General features: G+C 41.5%; 1 protein-coding gene and 1 long non-coding RNA gene across 22 annotated transcripts in view; one reads left to right on the top strand and one right to left on the bottom strand.

Moving 5' to 3' along the window:
- The window catches only part of LOC138753237 (neurexin-3-like), a 2,173,925-nt gene that overhangs the window by 276,626 nt on the left and 1,883,177 nt on the right, over window positions 1-14,122 (top strand). The window lies entirely within an intron of this gene.
- LOC138753245 (uncharacterized) overlaps window positions 1-14,122 on the bottom strand; it is a 30,503-nt gene that overhangs the window by 11,717 nt on the left and 4,664 nt on the right. The window lies entirely within an intron of this gene.

Genomic DNA, 14,122 nt, shown 5'->3' with positions numbered 1-14,122 from the left:
CTGATATCGCCTCAAACCGTGCATCTTGGCGCCTCACAGTTTGGCGGGCAGCAACCTCCTTTGAAGAAGACCGCAGAGCCCACCTCACTGACAAAAGGCAAAGGAGGAAAAACCCAACACCCAACCCCAACCAACCAATTTTCCCCTGCAGCCGCTGCAACCGTTTCTGCCTGTCCCGCTTCGGACTTGTCAGCCACAAACGAGCCTGCAGCTGACGTGGACTTTTACCCCCTCCATAAATCTTCATCCGCGAAGCCAAGCCAAAGAAAGAAATCATGAATTATATTATATTTATCCTTCATTTGTTCAAAGGATAATAATTTATTTCCCGAAAAATAATTTTCTATTCTTTTGATCCCTTTTCTCTCCCATTCTCTAAAGGAAAGGTTATCTATTGTGAAAGGGATTAGTTGATTTTGCGTCAATATTAGTTTTGGTAGTTGGTAATTTGTTTTATTCCTTTCTACATGAATCTTCTTCCAAATGTTGAGCAGATGATGCAATACCGGTGAATTCCTACGTTGCACCAATTTTTCATCCCATTTATATAGTATATGTTCAGGTATCTTCTCCCCTATTTTAACTAGTTCTAATCTGGTCCAACCTAGTTTTTCCCTTGTTTGATAAAAATCTGATAGGTATCTTAATTGTGCGGCTTTATAATAATTCTTAAAGTTTGGTAGTTGTAAGCCTCCTTGTTTGTACCATTCTGTTAATTTATCTAGTGCTATCCTCGGTTTCCCCCCTTTCCATAAGAATTTCCTTATTATTTTCTTTAACTCCTTGAAGAATTTCTCTGTTAGGTGAATTGGTAATGACTGAAATAGGTATTTTATCCTTGGGAAAATGTTCATTTGATCTTGTACCCCGATACTTCTCCATATTCCTTCAATTTCCTATGTAATTCTTTTATTGATATTTCTGGTTCTGTTAAGTATATTATAACGTCATCTGCAAATAGACTGATTTTATATTCCTTGTCTTTTATTTTTATCCCTCTTATTTTATTTTCTGTTCTTATCAGTTCTGCTAGTGGTTCTATAGCTAACACGAACAGTGAGGGAGATAGTGGACATCCCTGCCTTGTTGGTCTGCTTAAGTTAAATTGTTTTGATATATATCCATTTACTGTCACTTTCGCCAATGGCCCCTTATATAATGCTTTAATCCAATTAATATATTTCTCTTGTAGGCTGAATTTTTGTAGTACTTTGAATAAATAATTCCATTCTACTCTGTCAAAGGCCTTCTCTGCGTCTAAAGCAATCGCTAATGTTGGAGTTTTATTTCCTTCTACTGCATGAATTAAGTTAATAAATTTACAGATATTGTCCGTTGTTCATCTTTTTTTAATAAATCCAGTTTGGTCTAGATTTACTATTTTTGGTACATAGTCGGCCAATCTGTTTGCTAATAGTTTAGCTATTATCTTATAATCTGTGTTAAGTAGAGATATTGGTCTATATGACGCTGGTGCTAGTGGATCTTTCCCTGTCTTTGGTATTACTGTAATTATTGCTGTTTTGCATGAATCTGGTATGTTTTATGTTTTATCAATCTGGTTGATTACTTCCAGGAGGGGAGGAATTAATAAGTCTTTAAATGTTTTATAGAATTCTATTGGGAATCCATCCTCTCCTGGTGTTTTATTGTTCGGTAGTTTTTTTTAATATCTCCTGTAATTCTTCTATTTCAAATGGTTTTATAAATTTATTTTGCTCCTCTGTTTGTAATTTTGGTAGTTCAATTTTAGTTAGAAATTCATCTATTTTGTCTTCTTTCCCTTCGTTTTCAGTTTGATATAGTTACTCGTAGAATTCCCTGAAGTTTTCATTGATCTCCGTTGGATTATATTTAATTTGTTTGTCCTTTTTCCTTAATGCCAATACCATTCTTTTAGTTTGTTCTGTCTTAAGCTGCCATGCTAGAATTTTGTGCATTTTTTCTCCTAGCTCATAATATTTCTGTTTTGTCTTCATTATGTTCTTCTCCACCTTATATGTTTGTAGTGTTTCATATTTTATTTTTTTGTCTGCCAATTCTCTTCTTTTAGTTGTATCTTCCTTTATTGCTAATTCTTTTTCTATATTTGTTATTTCTCTTTCCAACTGTTCTGTTTCCTGATTGTAGTCCTTCTTCATCTTAGTTACATAACTTATTATTTGCCCTCTGATGGTTAAAATCCCCTCCTATTTGTATGTTCCCTGGTATATCTGCTATCTTCAAAAAGATATCTTGCATAAATTTTTGATCTTCTTCATTAGGTGAGTATACATTGAGTAAATTCCAAAATTCTGAATATATCTGACAATTTATCATTACATATCTCCCTGCTGGATCTATTATTTCCTCTTCTATTTTGATTGGTACATTTTTATTGATTAATATAGCTACTCCTCTGGCTTTTGAATTATATGATGCTGCTGTTACATGTCCTATCCAATCTCTCTTTCATTTCTTGTGTTCCACTTCAGTTAGATGTGTTTCTTGTACAAATGCTATATCAATTTTTTCTTTCTTCAGTAAATTTAACAGTTTCTTCCTTTTGATTTCATTATGCATTCCATTAATATTTAAAATCATATAATTCAACATAGTCATTTCATACTTTGTTTATCTTTCCTTTCCGTTTCCTCATCACCATCTTCCCTTATCCACTTCTGCTTTCTTTTTTTCAACACATTATAAGACAACATTTCTAAAACATAAAATATTTCCTCTATTCTCATATCTAAAATTCCTTTAACCCCAATAGTCCCTCCCCTTTCTGAGTTGCCCTTTGTCTCTTGTTGGGCCACCACATCTCCCCTGTCCATTTGGACTTGCGAATCCGCTCGCAAGCGTCAACTGATTTCGCAGTGACTGTTATTCTTCCCCACCCAGCCCCCCCAGAAAAGATTTTAATCTTCATACATAACAAAGGTCACTCTCTTAATGCCCTCCTTACTTCCTTTCTTCCCTTTCTTTCCCTTCTTATATATATATATTTTATATATATGTATATATATATATATATATATATATATATATATAAAATATATATATATAGTTTGTTGTCATTTTTGTTCTTGTTACATCTCTTCATCTCTCTGTCTGTTTTGTAGTTGTTCTGCAAATTTTCGTGCTTTTTCCGGATCCAAGAATAGTTTGCCTTGCTGCCCCGGGATAACTATTTTAAGTACCGCTGGGTATTTTAACATAAAGTTATAACCTTTTTTCCATAGGGTCGTTTTTGCTGCATTAAACTCCTTCCTCTTCTTCAGGAGTTCAAAACTTATATCTGGATAGAAAATTTTTTTTTAACCCTTGTATTCCAGTGGTTTTTTGTCTTCTCTTATTTTTTTCATTGCCTTCTCCAATATATTTTCTCTTGTTGTATATCTTAGGAATTTTACTAGAATGGATCTTGGTTTTTGTTGTGGTTGTGGTTTAGGGGCTAATGTTCTGTGTGCCCTTTCTATTTCCTTTTCTTCCGTAATTCTGGTCTTCCTAGGACCCTGGGGATCCATTCTTTTATAAATTCTTTCATATTTTTGCCTTCTTCATCTTCCTTAAGGCCCACTATCTTTATATTGTTTCTTCTATTATAATTTTCCATTATATCTATCTTCTGAGCTAACAGCTCCTGTGTTTCTTTAACCTTTTTATCAGATTCTTCTAATTTCTTTTTTAAGTCATCTACTTCCATTTCTATGGCTGTTTCTCGTTCTTCCACCTTGTCTACTCTTTTTCCTATATCTGTCATGATCATCTCTAATCTATTCATTTTTTCTTCTGTACCTTTTATTCTTCTTTTTATTTCACTGAATTCTTGTGACTGCCATTCTTTTACTGTTTCCATATATTCTTTAAAAAAAATATATCCATATACTTGCCCTTCCCTTCATCTTCCATTTCTCTGTGTTCTTCCTCCTCTTCTAAGTCCACTCCAGGATCTGTGTCCTTTACCTTTGTCTCTTCTGATTTTCTTGTTGGGTTGTATATTTTATTTTGTTGGGTATTCTTGTTCTTCTTATTTTTATTAGAAGTGTCTTGGTGCTGGTCGTCTTCCTCTGGGTTGGTCATCTGTTGTTTCTTTGATTTCCTATTTTTATTCTCTTCCTTCTTGTTCTTGTTATTTTCTATGTTTTCCTGTTGAGAGTCCTGCTGTTGTGTTGTACTTGTCTGTTTCAGGTGTGGAGATTTACTCCTCAGCTGGTCCCCCCTCCCGTCGGTGTTGTTTTTGTCTTGCGCATCGCGCATACACCAGGATTCGCGCATGCGCGGTTGCACACTTTTGTTTGGCTCCGTGAGCCATTTTTGTAGTCCTGAGTTTGGGGTTTCCACTGACCTCAGGGAGCGGGCTTCTCTCTCCACGGCCAGCCTCCTCGTACAGGTAAGGCCTTCACCTTCCTCCTCAGACGTCCTTTCTTCTTTTCTTCCCGTTGTTTTTGGTTTTTCTTTCTTTGCTGCCATTTTCTCCACACTTTCACTTTCAATTTGTTATGGTTTCTGTGTTAGTGCCTTTGTTTTTTCTCTGCCTTTTTTTACTTTTCTGGAGAGGGCTGGAGTTCTCCTACCGGCCACTACTCCATCACGTGATTCCTCGATGAGGGCTAAGTTGATGGTGGTTTAGTGAAAGCCATATTTTTGAGAATGAGAACATCTCAGATGATCTGGCATAGAAGGCCTCATCGTGGGAGAAGATGCGACAGAGATGGAGAAATTGTGATTCCTCTTTTCCTTAACTAGCACCCCATCAGCCTCCACATCCAACATTAGCATCCTCTGTAAGTTCTGCCACCTAGAAGGTGATCCCACCTCCAGACATATCTTCCTATTCTCCATCTTCTGCAGCAACTGCTCCCTCCATGACTCTCTCATCTGCTGCTCCCTTCCCTCCAATCGTCCCCTTGGTATCTACCACTGTGACTGCAGGAAGTGCTACACTGGCAACCACATCTCCTCTCTCTCCACCATCGGGACCCCAAACAGTTCTTTCAAATAAAGCAACACTTCATTTGTGAATCTGCAGGAAGCATTTTCTACATCCAGTGGTCCTTTTGTAGCCTCCTCTGCATCAGAGAGACTAGATCCACACTGGATGATCCCTTCATTGACCACCTTTGCTTTTGTTCAGTCGACTGAAATAGAAAGGATCTCCCATTGACAACCCATTTCTATTCCTTGCCCCATTCCTATACTGATGTGTACGTCCATGGTTTCAAGCACTGCAAAACTGATACCACTCCCGAATTTGAAGAATAACACCTTGTATTCTGTTTTGGTACCATCAAACCAGATGGCATTAACATTGACTTCTCTGGTTTCTATTAGACAAACCCCACCCACACCGTCTCTTATATATCCTTGTATATCTTGTATATCCTTGTCTCCTATTGACACTGCGGGTCCTGCTGGATTTCTCCAGTAGTTTTGTGCATTAACTATAATCGTAGTGTCTGCAAACTTTATTAATTCATCACATACGTTGCATGCTCAGCAGAGCATAAGGCCACTTTATCTGAATGCCCGCAGTATTAGAAATAAGGTTAGTGAACTTGAGGCGCAAATCGGTACCCATGCCTATGATTTGGTAGCCATCACGGAAACATGGCTACAAGGTGACCCTAAATGGGAATTAAACTTTCAAGGGTATCAGGTGGTGCAAAGAGATAGACAGGATGGAAAGGGAGGTGGAGTTGCACTCTTAATCAAAGATGAGCTCCAGGCAATAGTGAGGGATGATATAAGATCTAAAGAGCATAATGTTGAGTCCATTTGGGTAGAGATAAAGAATAACAAAGGGAAAAAAATTATTGGTGGGTGTTATCTATCGCCCACCAAATAACAATAGTTTAGTGGCACAGGAAATAAATAGAGAGATAAGTGAGGCATGTAATAATGATACGGCAGTAGTCATGGGGGACTTTAACTTCCAAATAGATTGGGAAAATCAAGTTTGTCGTGGGAGTCTGGAAGAGGACTTCATAGAATGCATCCGCGATAGCTTTCTTGAGCAGTATGTTAAGGAACCCACAAGAGAAAATGCTCTCCTGGATCTAGTGTTGTGCAATGAGATAGGTCGAGTAAATGATGTAATAGTCAGAGACCATCTGGGAAATAGCGATCATAGTATGATTGAATTTCTCATTCAGATGGAAGGGGAAATAGTTAGATCTAAAACTAATATATTATGCTTAAACAGGGGTGACTACCATAGGATGAGGGAGGAATTGGGCAGAGTGGGCTGGGAGCACAAGCTAATTGATGAAACAGTTGAGGAACAGTGGAAGATTTTCAAAGAAATATTTTGTAATGCTCAACAAAAATATATTCTGGTCAGGAAAAAGGGCAGCAAGGGAGGGAAAAATCAACCGTGATTAACAAAGGAAATAAAGGAGAGTATAAAATTGAAGGTGCAGGTGTACAAAGCTGCAAAGAGCAGTGGGAAACTGGAAGATTGGGATAACTTTAAGAGACAACAAGGGGTTACAAAGCGGGTAAAAAGAAATGGGAAAAAGGAATATGAAAGTAAATCGGCACAAAATATAAAAACAGAAAGCAAAAAATTTTATAAATATATAAAACAGAAGAGGGTGGCCAGAGTTAACATAGGACCCTTTGAGGATGAGAAAGGAAAACTGGAAACAAAAAATGAGGAAATGGCCGAGGCATTAAACAAATATTTTGTGTCAGTCTTCACGGTGGAAGACATGTCCAGCATGCCCAAGTGTGGAGTTAAGGATGTGAATGTTGGGGAGGGCCTTGATAAAATAGTTGTTACAAAGGAAGTAGTGATGGAAAAACTAATGGGACTAAAGCCAGACAAATCACCTGGTCCTGATGATATGCATCCAAGTGTTCTGAAGGAAATGGCAGAAGTTATAGTTGATGCATTGGTAGTCACAGACCAAAATTCCTTGGATTCTGGGCATGTCCCGGCAGACTGGAAGACAGCAAATGTCACGCCACTTTTTAAGAAGGGATGTAAGCAGAAGACTGGAAATTATCGGCCAATTAGCTTGACGTCTGTAGTTGGAAAAATGCTTGAAGCCGTCATTAAAGATGAAATAGCGAAACTTTTCGAATGTAAGGGTTCAATCAGGCAGACACAGAATGGTTTTAGAAAGGGAAGATCTTGTTTGACAAACTTGTTAGGAGTCTTTGAGGATACAATGGGTGCGGTGGATAGAGGGAAACAGGTTGATGTTGTATATTTGGATTTCCAGAAAGCATTTGATAAGGTGCCGCACAAGAGACTTCTCAGTAAGTTACAGGAAAGTGGAGTCCGGGGAAGTATATTGGCCTGGATTGAAAATTGGTTGTCTGACAGGAGGCAGAGAGTCAGGAGTTTTTCAGGTTGGCAGAGAGTGGTAAGTGGGGTGCCGCAGGGGTCAGTGTTAGGCCCACAACTGTTCATCATTTACTTTGATGACTTGGAGGAGGGGACATAATGTAGTGTAGCCAAGTTTGCGGATGACACCAAATTGAGTGAAAGAGCAAATTGTAATGAGGATGTGGAGAGTCTGCAGAGGGATATAGTTAAGCTGGATGAGTGGGCAAAGGTCTGGCAGATGGAGTACAATGTTAGTAAGTGTGAGGTTATCCACTTTGGCAAGAAAAAAAGAGCTGAATATTATTTAAAGGGTGAAAAACTACAGCATGCTCTTGTGCAGAGGGACTTGGGAGTGCTTGTGCATGAATCGCAAAAAGTTAGGTTGCAGGTGCAGCAGGTTATTAAGAAGGCAAATGGAATGTTGGCCTTCATCGCTAGAGGAATTGAATTCAGGAGTAGGGACGCAATATTGCAACTGTATAAGGTACTGGTGAGACCGCACCTGGAGTACTGTGTCCAGTTCTGGTCTCCATATTTGAGGAAGAATATACTGGCTTTGGAGATGGTCCAGACGAGATTTACTAGGTTGATCTCTGGGATGAAGGGGTTGACTTATGATGAAAGATTAAATCGTCTAGGATTGTATTCGCTCGAGTTCAGAAGAATGAGAGAAGATCTTATAGAAACATATAGGATTATGAAGGGTATGGATAGGATAGATGTTGGAAGGTTTTTTGAGCTGGCCGGGGAAACTAAAACGAGAGGACACAGTCTCAAGGTTCGGGGGAGTAGATTTAGGACAGGGATAAGGAAAAATAGTTTTTCCCAGAGAGTATGAATGTTTGGAATTCTCTAACCAGGGAAGTGGTTGAGGCTGCCTCATTAAACATATTTAAAATTCGGTTAGATACATTTTTACATGATAGAGGAATTAGGGGATATGGAGAGAAGGCAGGTAGGTGGAGTTAGGTCATAAATTAGATCAGTCATGATCGTATTGAATGGCGGAGCAGGCTCGATGCGCCATTTTTGGCCTACTTCTGTTCCTACTTCCTATGTTCCTATGTTTGTTCTGGAACAACTTTCTGTTGACAAATAAAATCTGCGCATTCAAATTTTTTCATCATATATAGTGATACTCATTCAGTTAACTGAATTAAATAAAAACTTAACGTGCGGGGCACATCACTGGAAAGAGAAACAGAGTTCATGTTTTGTGTCAAAGACCCTTTATCACACCTGAATGAAATGGTTTTTAATAAATTCCAAGAGTCTGATATATTGATTAAACTTTGAGGCTGCCTTGCTAAAACTGACATTGAGTCATTTAGGCAGTCACTTAAAATAGCTAGTTATTCACGTTTTCCTGTCCAGGAGTGGAAATAGTCTTGAAATCAATTCAATCCTATTCAACTGGAAATTCTAAAGTTCCCCAGAAAGGGTGCCTGCAACACTTTTGATTATGAGCCATTCACCGGAAATATCATTTGCCATTGATTGTTGCACATTTCTGGCATTGAAAATGTGACATTTATTATTTCTGTCTAATTCTGGATGTCAGGAAACATTTGCAGAGTATAAAAGACCATTATGAATGTTTGGTTTTATTAATCTGAAGTGATCAGTGGGGGAATGAAATCTGGGAATTCACAGTTTGTTGCAAGGTATTTGATGCAGGCCTGGTAGTTTATTGCAGGTAGTTTGGAAAGAGACTGGGAATTTGATGAGGTTTGATGCGGTTAGCGCAATGCTGTTACAGCGCCAGCAACACAGATTCGAACCTGGCACTGACTGTAAGAAGTTTGTGCATTCTCCCTGCATCTGTGTGGGTTTTCTTTGAGTGCTTCAATTTCTTCTCACCCTTCAAAACATATGGGGGTTGTAAGTTAATTGAGTCACTCAGGAAAGTTGGCAGGAAAGATCTGTTACTGTGGTGTACATCAAATTTTTAAAAATTGTTTGAGAGGTTTTGGAGATGACACTGGCAATTTGTTGAATTTGGTGAGGTTAGAGCAGTGGTTCTCAATCTCTTTTTTTTTTCACTTACTTACCACCTTAAGTAATCGCTTACTTACCAGGTATGGTCCAACCTAGGAGGGGAGGCAGGGCCCTCCAGCCCGGGTAAGAAACCTGCATAGGAGAAGGCCACTCCGATATAAAACCTACGACCCAAGGACCTCGCTGCCATGTCCCAGCCTGCTTGGCCACAGCACACGAACCATGGGTGTAAAGGGTGGGGCCAGTACTGCGCGCACTGCACTCCACCAAAAAGCTCCTTTGCGCAGGTCCGAGGACATGTCCACGTCCTCGCCCTCCACGTCCTCCCCCTCAAAAGATGCTCACAAACTCAAGCTAGCATGCTGGAACATCAGAACCATGCTTGACAAGGCTGACAGCCGCCGACCTGAACGTCGGTCTGCCCTCATCGCACATGAACTCCTCAGACTTGACATCGACATAGCCGCTCTCAGTGAAGTCCGCCTTACAGATGTAGGCAGCCTCCAAGAACGCGGCGCGGGCTACACACTCCACTGGTCTGGCAAGCCTATGGATGAACGACGCCTATCTGGTGTAGGCTTCATGGTCAAGAACTCCATTGCCTCCAAACTTGGAAACCTCACGACAGGCCACTCGGACCGGATCATGACCATGCGACTCCCCCTTCAAAACAAGCGTCGCATCACCCTCATCAGTGTCTATGCTCCAACCCTCCAGGCGGAACCAGCAGAAAAGGACAAGTTCTACACTGATTTGCGCAACCTCATTCAACGCACCCCTACAGCCGACAAGGTTGTCATCCTTGGTGACTTCAATGCTCACGTCGGCAAAGACTCAGAAACCTGGCCAGGAATCCTGGGCAAGCATGGTGTCGGCAAGTGCAACGACAATGAGCGCCTCCTGTTAGAGCTCTGTGCAGAATAGCGGCTTGTCATTACAAACACCCTTTTTCAGCAGAGGGACAGCCTGAAGAGTACCTGGATGCATCCCCGATCCAAACACTGGCACCTCCTGGACTACGTCCTGGTGTAAGAAAGTGACAAACGAGATGTCCTCCACACCAGGGTTATGCCCAGCACGGAATGCCACACTGACCACCGGCTGGTTCGCTGCAAGCTCAACCTTCACTTCAAGCTAAAGTCCAGGAACAGTAAAGTCCCCAGAAAGAGGTTCAATGTTGGAAATTTGCAGTCAGATGAAGTGAGAGGAAACTTCCAGGCAAACCTCAAAGCAAACCTCGAGGATGCAATCCGCCTCACGGACTCGTCCCCTGAAACTCTCTGGGATCAGCTGAAGACTGCCATACTGCAATCCACTGAAGAGGTACTGGGCTTCTCCTCCAGGAAAAACAAGGACTGGTTTGACGAAAACAACCAGGAAATCCAGGAGCCGCTGGCAAAGAAGCGAGCTGCCCACCAAGCTCACCTTGCAAAGCCATCCTGGCCAGAGAAGAAATGAGCCTTCCGTCGCGCATGCAGCCATCTTCAGCGAAAAGTCCGGGAGATCCAAAATGAGTGGTGGACTAGCATCGCCAAACGAACCCAGCTCAGCGCAGACATTGGCGACTTCTGGGGTATTTATGAAGCTCTAAAGGCTGTGTATGGCCCCTCACCCCAAGTCCAAAGCCCGCTGCGCAGCTCAGACGGAAAAGTCCTCCTCAGCGACAAGATCTCCATCCTCAACCGATGGTCAGAACACTTCCAATCTCTTTTCAGTGCCAACCGCTCAGTCCAAGAATCCGCCCTGCTCCAGCTCCCTCAACAGACCTTAAGGCTAGAGCTGGATGAGGTCCTCACCCGGGAAGAGACATATAAGGCAATTGAACAACTGAAAAGAGGCAAAGCAGCAGGTATGGATGGAATCCCCCCAAAGGTCTGGAAGGCTGGCAGCAAAACTCTGCATGCCAAAATGCATGAGTTTTTCAAGCTCTGCTGAGACCAAGGAAAGCTGCCTCAGGACCTTCGTGATGCCATCATCATCACACTGTACAAAAACAAAGGCGAGAAATCAGACTGCTCAAACTACAGGGGAATCACGCTGTATTCCCGAGTAATAGCAAAATCTTTGCTAGGATTTTCCTAAATAGAATAATACCTAGTGTCGCCGAAAATGTTCTCCCAGAATCACAGTGCGGCTTTCGCGCAAACAGGGGAACTACTGACATGGTCTTTGCCCTCAGACAGCTCCAAGAAAAGTGCAGAGAACAAAACAAAGGTCACCTTTGTTGACCTCACCAAAGCCTTCGTGAGTGGCAAATACTAGAGCGCCTCGGATGCCCCCCAAAGTTCCTCAACATGGTTATCCAACTGCATGAAAACCAACAAGGTCGGGTCAGATACAGCAATGAGCTCTCTGAACCCTACTCCATTAACAATGGCCTGAAACAAGGCTGAGTTCTCGCACCAACCCTCTTTTTAATCTTCTTCACCATGATGCTGAAACAAGCCATGAAAGACCTCAACAATGAAGACGCTGTTTACATCCGGTACCACACAGATGGCAGTCTCTTCAATCTGAGGCGCCTGCAAGCTCACACCAAGACACAAGAGCAACTTGTCCGTGAACTACTCTTTGCAGACGATGCCGCTTTAGTTGCCCATTCAGAGCCAACTCTTCAGCGCTTGACGTCCTGTTTTGCGGAAACTGCCAAAATGTTTGACCTGGAAGTCAGCGTAAAGAAAACTGAGGTCCTCCATCAGCCAGCTCCCCACCATGACTACCTGCCCCCAACATCTCCATCGGGCACACAAAACTCAAAACGGTCAACCAGTTTACCTATCTCGGCTGCACCATTTCATCAGATGCAAGGATCGACAACGAGATAGACAACAGACTCGCCAAGGCAAATAGAGCCTTTGGAAGACTACACAAAAGAGTCTGGAAAAACAGCCAAATGAAAAACCTCACAAAGATTAGCGTATACAGAGCCGTTGTCATACCCACACTCCTGTTCGGCTCCGAATCATGGGTCCTTTACCGGCATCACCTATGGCTCCTAGAACGCTTCCACCAGCGTTGTCTCCGCTCCATCCTCAACATTCATTGGAGCGACTTCATCTCCATCATCGAAGTACTCAAGATGGCAGAGGCCGACAGCATCGAATCCATGCTGCTGAAGATCAAACTGCGCTGGGTATGTCATGTCTCCAGAATGGAGGACCATCGCCTTCCCAAGATCGTGTTATATGGCGAGCTCTCCACTAGCCACCGAGACAGAGGTGCACCAAAGAAGAGGTACAAGGACTGCCTAAAGAAAGTTCTTGGTGCCTGCCACATTGACCACCGCCAGTAGGCTGATATCGCCTCAAACCGTGCATCTTGGCGCCTCACAGTTCGGCGGGCAGCAACCTCCTTTGAAGAAGACCGCAGAGCCCACCTCACTGTCAAAAGACAAAGGAGGAAAAACCCAACACCCAACCCCAACCCACCAATTTTCCCTTGCAACCGCTGCAACCGTGTCTGCCTGTCCTGCATCGGACTTGTCAGCCACAAACGAGCCTGCAGCTGACGTGGACATTACCCCTCCATAAATCTTTGTCCGCGATGCCAAGCCAAAGAAAGAATCCCTTACTAACTACCGAATAGGATGTAAGTGGAAAAAAATGGCTGAGAACCACTGAGTTAGGGCTAGCGGTAGTTAAAGGGAACTTGAGTAAAAATAACTGGCATTATGTTTCAAACTGCTTTGGTGTGTGACTGGCATTTTGAAGGTGAACAAGGTTGGGGCTGATGGTGGTTGTTTATCCAGGAAAGGAGGGGGTTTATGCATTGAAGTTTATGATTGGATTGGGGATATGGAGGCCCTGTGCAGTGTGAGGTGAGATGAGGTCCAAGGATGAGGCCAGCAATTTACTGAACTTTGCACATCCCTGTCCAACATTAAGTTGGTGATAGATTGTACTGGAAGTTCCTAACAATGGATTCCAACAGCACAATATAGACTACATTGTCCCGTAGCACTGCAAACTGAGGTTCACATCATCCTTTTCTTCTTGATGTGGAAATTGCACCAGCATTGCAAGGATAACTGATGCCTAAAGTGCCTGGGCAGGTTTTTAGAATAACTCAATTTACATTGGGGGAGAAAACATGATTTTTGTTGTACGACTTTGAAATGAAATGACATTGTGCATTTGAATTTCTGGGAAGCCATCTTTTTCTCATCAGTTAAGGATCAAATGCTTTTGATAAGGATAACATATTCACAATACGTTTCCGAGAAAGGGTGGCCAGGATCTGGCAATAAATCAGCCCACTGAATTGCTCCAAGTTGATTAATTAATTGAAGTAAATAATTCTTGTGAAATTAATGGCAAAAAACATTCTGCATAAATTAGAAATCTCTCTCATCCTCGTTTGTAAGTTATTTTTCCTTGGCTCCTTAACAAGATGTTTCTGTGTAAGTCAAGTTTATTATCATCTGATTGCACAAGTACAACCTGATATTGTTAGCCATTTACCAGTAATTGACTTTTTGCTTGAGATATTGCCAATCTTGCCTCTGAAGTCATTGGTTGACACAAACTTGTCAACAGAGACTCAAATTTTGACTAAAAATAAGTTATTTTTTTCAGTGTGAAAACATTCTCATCAGTCTTATTCGTTTTCAATACTGATTGCTTGCCTAAAGTTTTAGCAACAACAAGCCACAGTAGTAAGAAAGGTCCACAGTATTTTGCTTTTGTCATATCACTTTTTAATGGATTATGCGATAAAGCTATCATTCTATAATTAGATTCCAAAGTTCAAACTTGAGATTTGAGGTAGTAGCTTTCTGCATCCACTGATGACAAATATTAATTTAGT

This window comes from Narcine bancroftii, chromosome 2 (genome assembly GCF_036971445.1).
Source record: "Narcine bancroftii isolate sNarBan1 chromosome 2, sNarBan1.hap1, whole genome shotgun sequence".
Lineage (NCBI taxonomy): Eukaryota > Metazoa > Chordata > Chondrichthyes > Torpediniformes > Narcinidae > Narcine > Narcine bancroftii.
Note: the sequence above shows the minus strand (reverse complement) of the source record. Positions and strands in the feature narration are given on the sequence as shown.